The sequence below is a fragment of the Barbus barbus genome (assembly GCF_936440315.1).
Source record: "Barbus barbus genome assembly, chromosome: 9".
In the NCBI taxonomy this organism is placed as follows: Eukaryota; Metazoa; Chordata; class Actinopteri; order Cypriniformes; family Cyprinidae; genus Barbus; species Barbus barbus.
In genome coordinates this window covers 11,227,463-11,240,645 of record NC_136737.1, presented here as the reverse complement: position 1 = coordinate 11,240,645, position 13,183 = coordinate 11,227,463, and the positions used below count along the sequence as shown (strand labels likewise).

At 35.0% G+C, this 13,183-nt stretch overlaps 1 long non-coding RNA gene across 1 annotated transcript; it reads left to right on the top strand.

Moving 5' to 3' along the window:
- Positions 1–5,521: 5,521 nt before the first annotated feature.
- On the top strand, positions 5,522–12,540 carry LOC306875117. The gene is made up of 3 exons (XR_013784700.1): positions 5,522–5,614; positions 6,679–6,862; positions 11,639–12,540. It is a non-coding gene; the product is annotated as an uncharacterized lncRNA (long non-coding RNA).
- The last annotated feature ends 643 nt before the right edge of the window (positions 12,541–13,183 follow it).

Genomic DNA, 13,183 nt, shown 5'->3' with positions numbered 1-13,183 from the left:
CTGTCTAAAGTTGTTACTGTACAAAGCACAGTAAACTATTTCTATAAAATATTGCACTACTGTTATTTTGCATAGAATACATTGTTCTATCAATACTTGCACACACTCATCCAGCTGTATTTATTTATTTATTACCACTGTTCTCACGTCTCTGCTGTTCATAATGTGTATATATAATCCCACATTGCTCTGTTCATAATGTACATACAATCCCTACATTGCATTCCTATTTATATTCTGTATATACTCTGCTCAATACTGTATATAGCAATTCCACTGTACATTCTGTAAATCATATCTTCATTTACTCTGCACTTATATGTATATAAAACACTATATTCTTGCACTTCTGGTTAGATGCTAACTGCATTTCATTAGCTCTGTACTTGTACTCTGCAAAATGACAATAAAGTTGAATCTAATCTAATCTAATCTAATTTATTCATGATCATTCTTATATTATGCACTGGTTTTATGATTATCTTTCTTGAATGTGTTTATGGTTTGATTATCATCATTTTATGCATTTATTTATAATCAGTATCAGTATTATTGATATCAGCTGTGTGTACCAACAATAAACAGTGGTAATTGCTTGATTAGTATGGTGTACGGACCTTTTATTGGCACCTTCTCTTGCCGAATTAGCACCTCACTGGTCTCACATTAATTTTGAAAACCAAAACAGAAACCATACTAAAACAATGTGTCCATTTGACACATAGTTCGATTGTCCAATAACTACATTCATAAGCAATAAAGGAATTATATAATTAATTATTCATGGTATAAATATAAACTATTTAATAATGCTTCAAAAATACAATTTCATTTTAACAATGTAAAATAACTAAAGTGTGTTTTATGATTGTCTAAATATTAGGGCTATCAGCATTAACAGAGCTAATGTAAAACGTAATGTAAAATGTGATTATTGTGAGAATACAGCAGTAAAACCAGACGGATTGTGAGAATACAGCAGTTTTATACTATTTCAGCATATATTCAGACTCAAGTTTATACCACAGATACTTTGAATAACAGTGAGATTTCTGTTGATCAAAGGCTCCAGGAGTCAGACAGCTGCTGTAAAAGCCTCTTTACTTAATGCCAATAGTTCCTATTTGAACCTAATTAGTTATACTTATGTCTTCAGATCATCTGTAAACATTCACATAAAACTAATTTCATTGGCAACGGTGTAAATACCCAGCTAATATGTTAAAAATAATTTGTAAAAAGTCTGTTTTATATATTTCGTTTTCTGCATTGAATTGTTTGGGAATACTTTTATTTTGACAGGGTTGTAAGGCGTAGGCCTACCGATATGATTGTATAAGGTGCTTCACCTGTGCGAACGCTAAGCGCGCGCTGTATCCTGGTCATGTCACTGAAACAGTTAAGAGGTAAATTGTTTGATCGTTTATCGTCTAGTAATTGTATGAGGTAAACTGCGTTTTAGTTGGTTTTCTTGCTTGATAATGGTTTCTCATTGTGTTTTTGTCTTTCTCTTAAGGTGTTTTACTAACGTTTTTAAAAACATTAAGAAATATTGCCATCAGTGCAAATTGAGGCAAACTAGCCTACACCATCACTACAAATCAACAATGACAAAAAAAAAAAAAAAAAAAAAACTGAACAAGTTAATATGAAGATGAGATTAGTTTAATTATTTGTTACTTGGAAATCTCTACATGTATTTCATACTCTTGTGTTTTTTTTTATTCTTAGTTTGTTGTTGTTTAAGTGTCTTTTTAAACCATTTTACATCCAATTTTTTTTTTTTTACAATTTTGGCAGGTTGGCTCAGTACCACATAGCAATTTGCCCTGTCCTGTCCTACAAGTGAAGAAGATTGAGTTTATGAAAGAACAGCAAGAACATGAGTGATCCAGAACCCAGCAGAATAAAATGTGAAGCTACTGAAAAACAAAGAGGTTGGTGTTTTTTTTTTTTTTTTTCCTCCTCTTAATTCTCTACAATTGAGGAAAAAAAAAAAAGACTAAAATGGTGTCATAACAGGTTCAGTTAACAATGCAAGTTGTGAAAATCAATTAAAATATTTTGCCCAAATTTAATCTTAAGACACTATTTTATGTATTTAAATGTTAACATTACATAAATTTGTAGTTCAAGCATTTAACAGTTCTTACTACAAAAACAAGAGTTTCTATATTTTAGAATAATAATTGGAAAATCAGTGTATGAATGCATGTAAAACGTCAACTAAAATATAATTTAAAAAAAAATCTTCAAAACAGTCATGCATTTGTATAGCTTTTGTGGCAATTGTTTTCTTTCAGCTGCAGGGTTTACTTCTCCATCACTTCTGCTTTTTATTTTATTTAAAAAAAAAATTTTTTTTTAATTTTTTACTTCCATTTTAGGCCTGATGAAAGAGAATGAAGAGAGTGAACAACTGTACACAAGTGAAGTAGAGGAGAAACAGCATGTCAAAAGCAGAGAAAGTAATTTTTTACTGAAAAGAGCCAAAAAATCTTTCACCTGCTCTCAGTGTGGAAAGAGTTTCTCATGCAAACAAAGTATTAAATGTCACATGAGAGTTCATAGCGGAGAGAAGCCACACACATGTGATCAATGTGGGATGAGTTTTGCACGAAAAGAAACCCTTATTACTCACATGAAAATCCACACTGGAGAGAAACCGCACCCATGCGATCAGTGCGGGAGGAGATTTGCACAGGCAAGAACTTTTAAAATACATCTGCGTACTCATTCTGGAGAAAGACCGTATAACTGTGATCAGTGTGGAAAAAGCTTTTCTTATGGCGATTCCCTGAAGAGCCACCTAAAAGTTCACACAAAGGAGAAGCCTTATGTATGCTCTTTGTGTGGAAAGAGTTTTCCACGACTGGGTGCTTTTAAATTACACCAGAAAAGACACAGCGGTGTGAAAGATCATATGTGCTTTGATTGTGGGAAAACCTTCATTACATCTGATAAACTGAAACGACACCAGATAATCCACAGTGGAGAAAAACCTTACAACTGTTCACAATGTGACAAGGGATTCTCTCGTCCAGAACATCTGAAACGACATAAGATGATCCACACTGGAGAAAAGCCACACAGTGTTTCACATGTGTAAGTGATCTTAAATCACATCTGCTTTCTCATTCTGGAAAAAAGACCATTGTAAAAGAGACCCCTGCCTTCAAATGAGTCCTTCTGAACAGGACCGAGATCTTTATCAAACCACTTTCTAAATGCCAAAGAGAGTATCTTTAATATTAAAGACATTCTAAGACTAAAGAAGTTTCATTTCAGTTAAGCCTCGTGTCTGTTAGTTCAGTTACAGCCAGTTCTATTGAGCACTGGACAAATCAAATATTGATTGATTGTTAAATTTCCTATGATTTCAAATGTTAATATCCTTTGAGGTTCCCTTTAACTGTGTGACTAGTGATGCAATAAAAATGCGTTTGAAAAGATTCCACTTATTAGTTTCTGTTTTCATTTCATTCATTATGCTGATGTATTCAGATCACCTGTAAATTGCGACTTCAAGCTCATTTCATTGTTGTCTAAAAAAAAAAAAGTGACGTGACATACGTATTAATCCGTGTATAAATCACAATAGGGTGAGTTTAAAGGGAAAGAGAATAACATAAAACAGACAAGATGAGTGAAGTGACATTCAGCCAAGTATGGTGACCCATACTTGGAATTCGTGCTCTGCATTTAACCCATCCAACGTGCACACACACAGCAGTGAACACACACACACCGTGAACACACACCCGGAGCAGTGGGCAGCCATTTATGCTGCGGCGCCCGGGGAGCAGTTGGGGGTTCGGTGCCTTGCTCAAGGACACCTCAGTCGTGGTATTGAGGGTGGAGAGAGCGCTGGACATTCACTCCCCCCACCTACAATCCCTGCCGGCCGGAGACTCGAACCCGCAACCTTTGGATTACGAGTCCGACTCTCTAACCATTAGGCCACGATTTCCCAGACTGAGGCAAACCATGTTTCATGTAACACACCCAAAAACTAAAAGCCAGTGAACGAGCTCAGCTAAACGAAGTTGTGATTTCCTAAAGGATGTTCCTATTTTCACTTTACTCTGTCTTCAGATCAATGGTGTCAACAGACTGAGACAAACTACACCATAACCATAAGTGTTTTAAAGGGTTAAAAAATAGGAGCTTTTTTTTTATTATTCAAAGTATGTTTTCTTATGTCAAATTAGAGTGTGTAATTTGATAAGCTTTTTTCAAAATTTCTAATTAAAACAATGGAATAAAAATAAGTTACCGATCAAATAAAATAAGTATTAACAAAATTCATTTCCACTACAGAGGTGGCACAGAAGAACACAAAAGTATTTAGGTATTTTGCTTATAGGTATTTACAGACATTTAATAAGGCTCAGAGGTGGCATGAGTGCAATTAACTTCATAAATTCATGTTGAGATTGTTTAAATATAACATTTTGAATATATATACAGTATATTCAATGATTTAAAAACCTGAAATGATACTTTAAAAATGAAACTAAAACTGCCAATTAGGTCGTGGCAAGTTACTGATTTTATCACTGAGTCATTCACTCAATTGATTCGTTTGAACGGCTGATTCATTCAGGAACAAAGCACGTGACAGATTTTTGAGCCAAGTGGATTTTGAATGCAGCTTCCAAAAGACCAAAAAAATAGATATTTCATATATTTAATAGTCACACGGGCCTGATTAGATAGTTCAGTGCATCATATCATCAGCTGCTAAATTCGGTCGCTGAGCCAGGCGTGTTTTTACAGCACTGAGCATTATAACCAATCGCACACGATGCTGTTGAGCTTATGAATACAACGATCAATCAGAGGTGTTCAGATGAATTATCGCTAAAATGCTGGTGTTTTCTTCACTCGCTCGCTGACTGAATACCTCTTTCTGGCGAATTCTCTCATCAGAAATAAAGTGCAAATGTGTGATTGAATCTGTAAGATATTAATTTTATAGTGTAAATAGCTTCACTGATTTTAATGGGAGTTTTTGAGAGTGCTTGAACTCTAGACTGTCAGAGAAAATGTTCTTTGATAATGTAAATGTCCTTTGCTCTCTTTCTTTACAATGAAAATATTATGATCAGTTGCCTAATTTACAATGTTTTTATTCACATTAACTTTGTGTTAAATTTAAATGTTAAATTCACATTAAATATAAAGTCAGTCGTATTAAAAAATGTTATGGCATGACACCCATATCTGTAAATTAAGTAAACACATGTTTGTATGCATAGTTAATAGATTACATATTAGGTTCCATCACCCACTATAGATCAACTAACATAATCTATAAATGTGATAATCTTAATATTTCATGCTAAATTAATGCATTTGGGAATGTTTCCGAATAAAAAGGAAAAATAAAACCTATTATTGCTGTTGTGGTTGCTAGTATTGATTTATTTTCGTTTTATTTCTGTTTTAGTCACTCTGGTCCACACTCCAGCATCGTAGGTGGCGGTAATGCACGTTAACGTTGGATGCCACATGCCATAAAACAAGAAGAAGAAAATGAAGACGACTCGCTTCGTTTCATTTTCATAAACGAAACAAGGCTGTCTGGATGGAGGTGTGCAGCGGCTCAGATGTGAGTTGTGTGAAACTATTTTAGTTGTCAAATTAGAGCAAAATCAGGCAATAATGTTATAATCGGACAATGTAAGTCACTTAATATTAACTTTTTCTTTTTTGAAATCACTCATTGTTCTTATATGCCAACAATCCACACTCAATGCTGCACAATAGCATTAGTCGTCAACAGAAACACAGCGTGATTATCAAGAAGTCGGTGCTTCGCAACACAGGGTGAATGTATGAATGAACGCGTGAAAGGTCTGTCAAAACACTTTGTTTTTACGTGTCCACACGCTTTTTTAAGTGGGTATACGCAAATCCGTGACCTTTCCTAGTGGGTATAGGGCGTATCACGTAGACTACACCCGCTGCACAGGACCTATTATATCCATCACGGGTACAAACATGTGAATGTATAGTTGAATTTGAATTAAGTTTGACACTGGAAACATTAAAATATCACCTTGTCATGCTGTTTTAATTATCATGGCAACATGTAACTATGTAATTATTTTATTACTATCAATGTATTTGCTAGAAAGTTGAATTTGGGTTCGTATGGATTTAGGTTCCGTAGTGTCACAGGCTAAAATGCTTCTATATTGCATGCCAATAGTTACTGTTTTCGCCTCATTCATTATGATAATGCATTCAGATCACCTGTAAACTGCCACTTAAAGCTCAATTTAAAGGTGTCAACAGACTAAGGAAAAATACATACTTTTGATATCTACAGTTCATTTTCAGTAGTCTATATGATAAACTGTTTCATGTAAAAACAACGGCAAACTAAAACCCAGTTCACAAACATTCATCTAAATGTGTTATTTGTTGCTTACAAATCTGTAAATGTTTTTCTAAATTAATTGATCCTTTTTTATTCCTTATTATTTGCCCAATAAAAAGAATAAATGTATAAAATTTAAAAAATATATTGATTCACTGTCAAAACAGTAAAATGCAAAACATTATTTTTTAAAAAACAAATTCAGTATACATTTTGATATAGATGAACATAATCATAAATGCACAAAATAGGTGAAAGCATGAATATATTTTTATTTTTTATTTTGGCAGATCTGCTCCTCCTACCACATAACAATTCACCTTCACTGAAGCTCCTCCCCCAGCAGATCAGCAATAAATGCTGAAATATTCCCACCAGTCTACAAGTGAAGAAGAAAGTTCATGAAAGAACATTGAGACATGAGTGATCCAGAACCCTGCAGAATAAAACATGAAGATACTGAAGAACAAAGAGGTTGGTGTTTATTCTTGATTCTTCATTATTGATGCTGAAGAACAGCAGTTTATCAGATTAATATAGTGGCCGAGAGAGCTCAACGCGCTGCAAATGAAAAAAACACCTGCAAATTAAGAAAACAGCTTCATCAGTTTGATAACACAAGCGCTACAAATACTCACAACCCAAACAAGTAAAGAAACGCGCTGTAAATACTCAAAACACAAACAAAGAGACTGCAAATTCTCACAACACAAACAAATCAGAAATGCACTGCAAATAGTCACAGGCCACATTGGAAATATTTACGGGAACAGCAAAGTGACAAACATGTCTGAGACATTTATCAATTAAATCAGTTTATTTTAACATCCTGATCATACGAAAAACAATTTTTTTTAATAAATAAAGTGAGGAAACTACAAAAGAGGATTAGGCCAAGCAATAAAAAAATTAAAATTAAACCATCTCAATATTAAAGCCGTTAAACTTAGAGAAAAATATGTATAAGTATATAAAAAAGAAAATAGTCTAGATAAAATGTTGAGAGTAAACTCATTACATTTAGAGAATAAATGATTCTTTAGAGAAAAAAAAATTGAAATAAAATGTTGAGAATAATCTGATTAAATTACGAGAAAAAAGTTGTTTATTAAACACGCCTTAAGCAATTGATTTCCACTTTTCTTATGTATTATGTGATGAGAAAAGGAAGAAAAGCGAGTTTAGCAAAAGACAGACTCGGACGCAATCGATCGTATTATACACTACTCCCCTGTGTATTAGCTTAGTCTCCAACCTCCGTCACGGCAGAAGCTGCATAACACTTGTCCAACGAGATGAAATGAACATGACACGAGTGTGATTATTCTCGACTTTTTTCTCGAGATGGTTTTATTTTTTTATTATTGCTTGGCCCTAATCCTCTTCCGTACGAAACACACAATTTCTGTATTGAAATGTTATGTAAGCTGGCTAACTTCCCTTACAAAAATTAATCATAGCTTATGGTAGGCTATTAAAATTAATTAATTAACGAATACATTTATTATATAAAAAAAATTAAAATGGTTACCATACCATGGATTTACTACACTAACCATAGTTTAACCATGGTGTTTGTGCTACTGTGGTTACAGGCTACAAATGGTAGCCTAATCAATACAGCAGCAAAAAAAATTTTTGTTGTGGGTGGTAAGTATTTGCATTGGTATCTTTATTTGTTTGTGTTGTGAGCATTTGCAGCACCTTTTGTATTTGGTTGTGTTGCGAGTATTTGCAGCACATGTTCTGTCAAACTGATTAAAATGTTTTCTTAATTTGCTAGTGCTTTTCTGTTTGCATGTGTTTTCTGAAGTAGCAGTGCGTTGAGCTCTCTCGGGCACCGTGGATTAGTGTTGTAGTGTAAAAACAAAAATAGGAGTTACACAAAGTAAAAATAAAATACAAGACCCTTTCCATCAACTTGATACAAAATGTAACCTGACACTTGAGTGTCTTTTTGTTTAAAAAAAAAAAGTGAAAAGAGTTTTAAGAAACAATTATAATGATAATCAGCATCAGGAACTCTGAATAAATACTATCCGAGTAGATTTATTTCATTTTGTTTTATTTAATTTATATATCTTATACCTGGTTCACAATTTCAATGTTACTAAACCTGAAACGACACCATATGATCCACAGTGCAGAAAAACCTTACAACTGTTCACAATGTGACAAGGGATTCTCTTGTTTAACATCTGAAACGACATAAGATCAGGGGCGTCAAACTCAGTTCCTGGAGGGCTGCGGCCTTACAGAGTTTAGTTCCAACCATGCTCCAACACACAAACCATGTAGTTTTCAATTGAGCCTGGAGGCAAAGAACGTATACTGACAAGAAGTGAAAGCCAATAGAACGTTCCATTGCAACAGCAGCAGCCCTACGCTTCCGCCATTCTGGAGTGAAAGCAACTTGGCACTCCACTAGCTTCTTGCTGTTGCTATGGCAAATATCAGCTGCTTTGTTTAAAAAACCATACATTAAATCTGAAATACAACCTGAATGATGACAACAATAACGTACAGTCACTAGACTAGTGATCATCAACTCCTTTTAACAGTTTATTTTTCAGACTTTAAGTCTTCCCTGTTTTCTTGTTTTTTTTTATACAACACCTTTGCTCTCTAGAAACCATGTCAGTTTCAGTTAAAATTATTTTAGGTTCAAGTGTTAGCATTATAAACGGTGAATTGATACCAACATATGAAGTTAAATTAATGATACAAAAATTAGGGAATATTGGACAATAAATATATAACAGGAATATAACAGCTTAACTGTAAACTGCTTTAAAAACAGTTAAAGTTAGCAGGTGCATATGATATTGCTATGTCCCACTTCAAAACACACAATATTTTTCCACTTTTGTGAATAATCACCTGTCAGTGTCTTTGAAAAAACGATGAAAGGCAAGATTTTTACTGTCGCACTGATAGTTTTTGCAGTGGATTGCCCAACATTGCGTTCTTTTTTTCCACTTTGACTTCTCTTTCATTGTTATTCTGTCTTTCTGTGTATCTGTGCTGTTGTCCAGTTGGAAATTTCACTCCAAAATGGCGGCCGCGCTACCGAAGAGCCACCTAGCGGCTGTTACACAAAAAGCACCAGAGTTTCGCCTGTTGGTCTTTATACTCTTTGCTGAAGGACTTGATTAGCTGGATCAGGTGTGTTTAATTAGAGTTGGAGCAAACTGTGCAGGGCTGCGGCCCTCCAGGAACTGAGTTTGACACCCCTGCATAAGATGATCCAGACTGGAGAAAAGCCACACAGTGTGGGAAGAGTTTCACATATTCACATACATTTAGTCATTTAGCTGACGCTTTTATCCAAAGAGACTTACTTTTTTTATTTAAATTTTTTTTATATAACATAGATAGAATAGAAGAATAGAGCAAGCTAGTGTCAGGCCTATTTGCGTGTTGTTAATTGTATAATAAATAAAAAGAAAACAAATAGATAGAATACAAAAAGAATAGAGAAGCTAGTGTTAGTTTTTTTTTTAAACAAGTAGTTAGTAATTGAATAGAGTGCTAAAAGGGGCAAGTTTTTTTTTTTTTTTTAAAGAATAGACTTAGAACAGAGAGTGCTAAAGTTAGAGGGTCAAATAAAGATGGAAGAGGTGTGTTTTTAGCCAATTCTTGAAAATGGCCAAGGACTCAGCTGCTCGGGTTGAGTTGGGCAAGTCATTGAAGGTACAACCGGGAACATTTCATTTTGTGCCTCTTTGGGATGGCACAATAATGCACCATTCACTTGCAGAACGCAAGCTTGTAGAGGGCACATAAGTCTGAAGTAATGAATTTAGGTAAAGGGGTGCAGAGCCAGTGGTGGTTTTGTAGGCAAACATTACTGCCTTGAATTTTATACAAGCAGCTATAGGTAGCCAGTGCAAATTGATAAAAAGAGGTGTGACGTGCATACTTTTCGGCTCATTAAAAATTAATCTTCCTGTCGCGTTCTGGATTAATTGTAAAGGTTTGACAGAACTGGCTGGAAGACCTGCCAGGAGAGCATTGCAATAGTCCAGCCTGGACGGAACAAGAGCTTGAACAAGAAGTTGTGAAGCAGTTTCCGAAAGAAAGGGCCTGATGAACACCAATGACTTGTACATAAGGGTGCTGTCATTTTAGACACGTCCAAAACTGTTTGCAAGATGGAAATACCGTTTTTAAATACATGAATTATGTTTCCATCTTTGTTTGCCACCGTTTTGTTAGTGTCTTTTTCTGTTCTAAAGAAGGGGGGTGCCTTATACACAGAGGCAACCTTGCCTTATACACAGAGGCACTGTCATGTTAGAATAGAAAAGGGTCCAAGCCGTTGCTATAAAATTAGAAGCACACAATTCCCTAGAATATCATTATATGCTTTAACATTAAGATTTGTACTCATGGAAATTACTAAAGTCCATTAGAAGGTGGTGACCCAATATTTTTGGTCATATAGTGTGTGTATATATATATATATATATATATATATATATATATATATATATATATATATTGCCTCCTATGGGATTATGACGTGCACATTGTATTTGTTTATTTCATGAGTATATCGTATTTATACAGTATTTGATGGCATTTTTTTATTTTGATTGGCGTGTAATGGAAGGGGGGGGCAGTAGGATCTGGTGGTTAACCATGTCAAAAGCAGCGGACAGATCCAGCAAGATAAGTATAGAAGATTTGGAATCTGCTCTTGCCAATCTTAAAGCTTCTACAACAGAGAGCAAGGCAGTCTCGGTTGAATGTCCACTTCTGGAACCAGACTGGTTGCTGTCCAGGAGGTTGTTCTGTGTGAGAAAGGCAGAGACTTGGTTGAACACAGCCTGTTCAAGTGTTTTTGCAATGAAATGAAGAAGGAAAAAAGTGTTTTTGCAATGAAAGGAAGATTATAAATATTCTATATTACAATCGCTCAGCTGTGATTTTATTGATTCCTAGAAATTAACATAAAATATCAAAATTAAACACTGTATCAAATAAATAAACTTTGCTATAATGGGCAACAGGCCTGTAAATTTAGGGTAAATGAACTACTCTCATTTATAGTTACTTATAAACTTTTTTTTTTTTTAAATAAGATATTTAATGAAGTTCTTTTCATGCTAAATTTGATAACAGAGTTGATGAATGCACTCAATACTACACATGTTTACATGCAATTGTCTACTTATTACATCAGGGTTCACTTTCTTTGATTATTTATGATTTACTGAATATTAAAGCTTTTTACATTCATTTTAGACTTGATCAAAGAGAATGAGGAGAAAGAAGACTTGAGTGAAGCAGAGGAGAAACATCATGTCAAATCTTTGAGTCACTCACAGAAAATATCCCAAAAATCTTTCACCTGCCTTCAGTGTGGGAAGAGTTTCGGACATAAAAGAAACCTTAGTGAACACATGCATATTCATGCTGGAGAGAAACCATACACATGTGATCAATGTGGAAAGATTTTGAGACATAAAAGAAACCTTAATGAACACATGAAAATTCACACGGGAGAGAAACCACACACATGTGATCAATGTGGAAAGAGTTTCAGACATAAAAGAAACCTAAATGAACACATGAAAATTCACACGGGAGAGAAACCACACACGTGTGATCAATGTGGGAAGAGTTTCAGACACACAGGACACCTTAACGATCACATGAAAATTCACACTGGAGAGAAACCACACACGTGTGTTCAGTGCGGGAAGAATTTTGCACATTTAAGTACTTTTAAATCACATCTGTATTCTCATTCTGGAGAAAGACGATATAAGTGTGATCAGTGTGGTAAAAACTTTTCTTGGGCAAATTCCCTGAAGGATCACCTGACAGTTCATTTAAAGGAGAAGCCTTATGTGTGCTCTTTGTGTGGAAAGAGTTTTAGACAGCAGAGTTATTTAAGAAAACACCAGCAAAGACACAGCAGTGTGAACAATGTGTTTTGATTGTGGGAAGACCTTTATTACAATTGATGAACTGAAACGGCACCAGAGAATTCACACTGTGACAACAGTGGTCAGGAAACCTGAAATCACATGAGAGAATCCACACTGGCGAGAAGCCGTATCACTGCCATCCATGTGGGAAAAGTTTCACTCATTTTAATTCTCTGCTCAGTTATAAAAAATAAAAACAAATTCAGAAATCATAAAAATCTTGTCTTGAGTTTATCTAAAGATCCAGCTCGTTCAAGTGCAATGCTGCATCTTCACCAAACGTGTCCCAATCATTTGGATTTATGAATTTAATAATCATTGTGCTTCATTATGATTTTTTGTATTATAGTACAACAATCACGGTGTGGTGTAGTCTTTAATGCATCCACATAATAGTAATCCACATCAGATAGGCAGGATACACACATAGGTTAAGACCGGATGACATGCACTGAACAGACTGCAACTTAAATAGGAGGGCTGATAAGGGACAGACAGGTGAGGAGGATGAACTAATAATGGCATAACCAAATATGGGCACAATCAAACATGAGGGAAAACTAGGTCACACAGAGCACATGGGGTATGAAAACACAACAAACAGTCCTGGGGTGTATTCCAGAAAGCAGGTTATGTGACATACCCGGGTGAGTTTGAGGATAAGCGAGTGGATAAACTCGGCTTTCAGTTCCAAAATCGGAGGTTACTTTTAGGGTAAGTAACCATAGTAACTTGCTCTCTGAAGATAACCTGCTCTGGAGCAGTTTATGTTCAGGGTTAGTTCACTTCAGTGCTATCAGTGCACACGTGACATACTGACTAGCCTTCAGTGGGCCTGACAGATAACGCACAACAT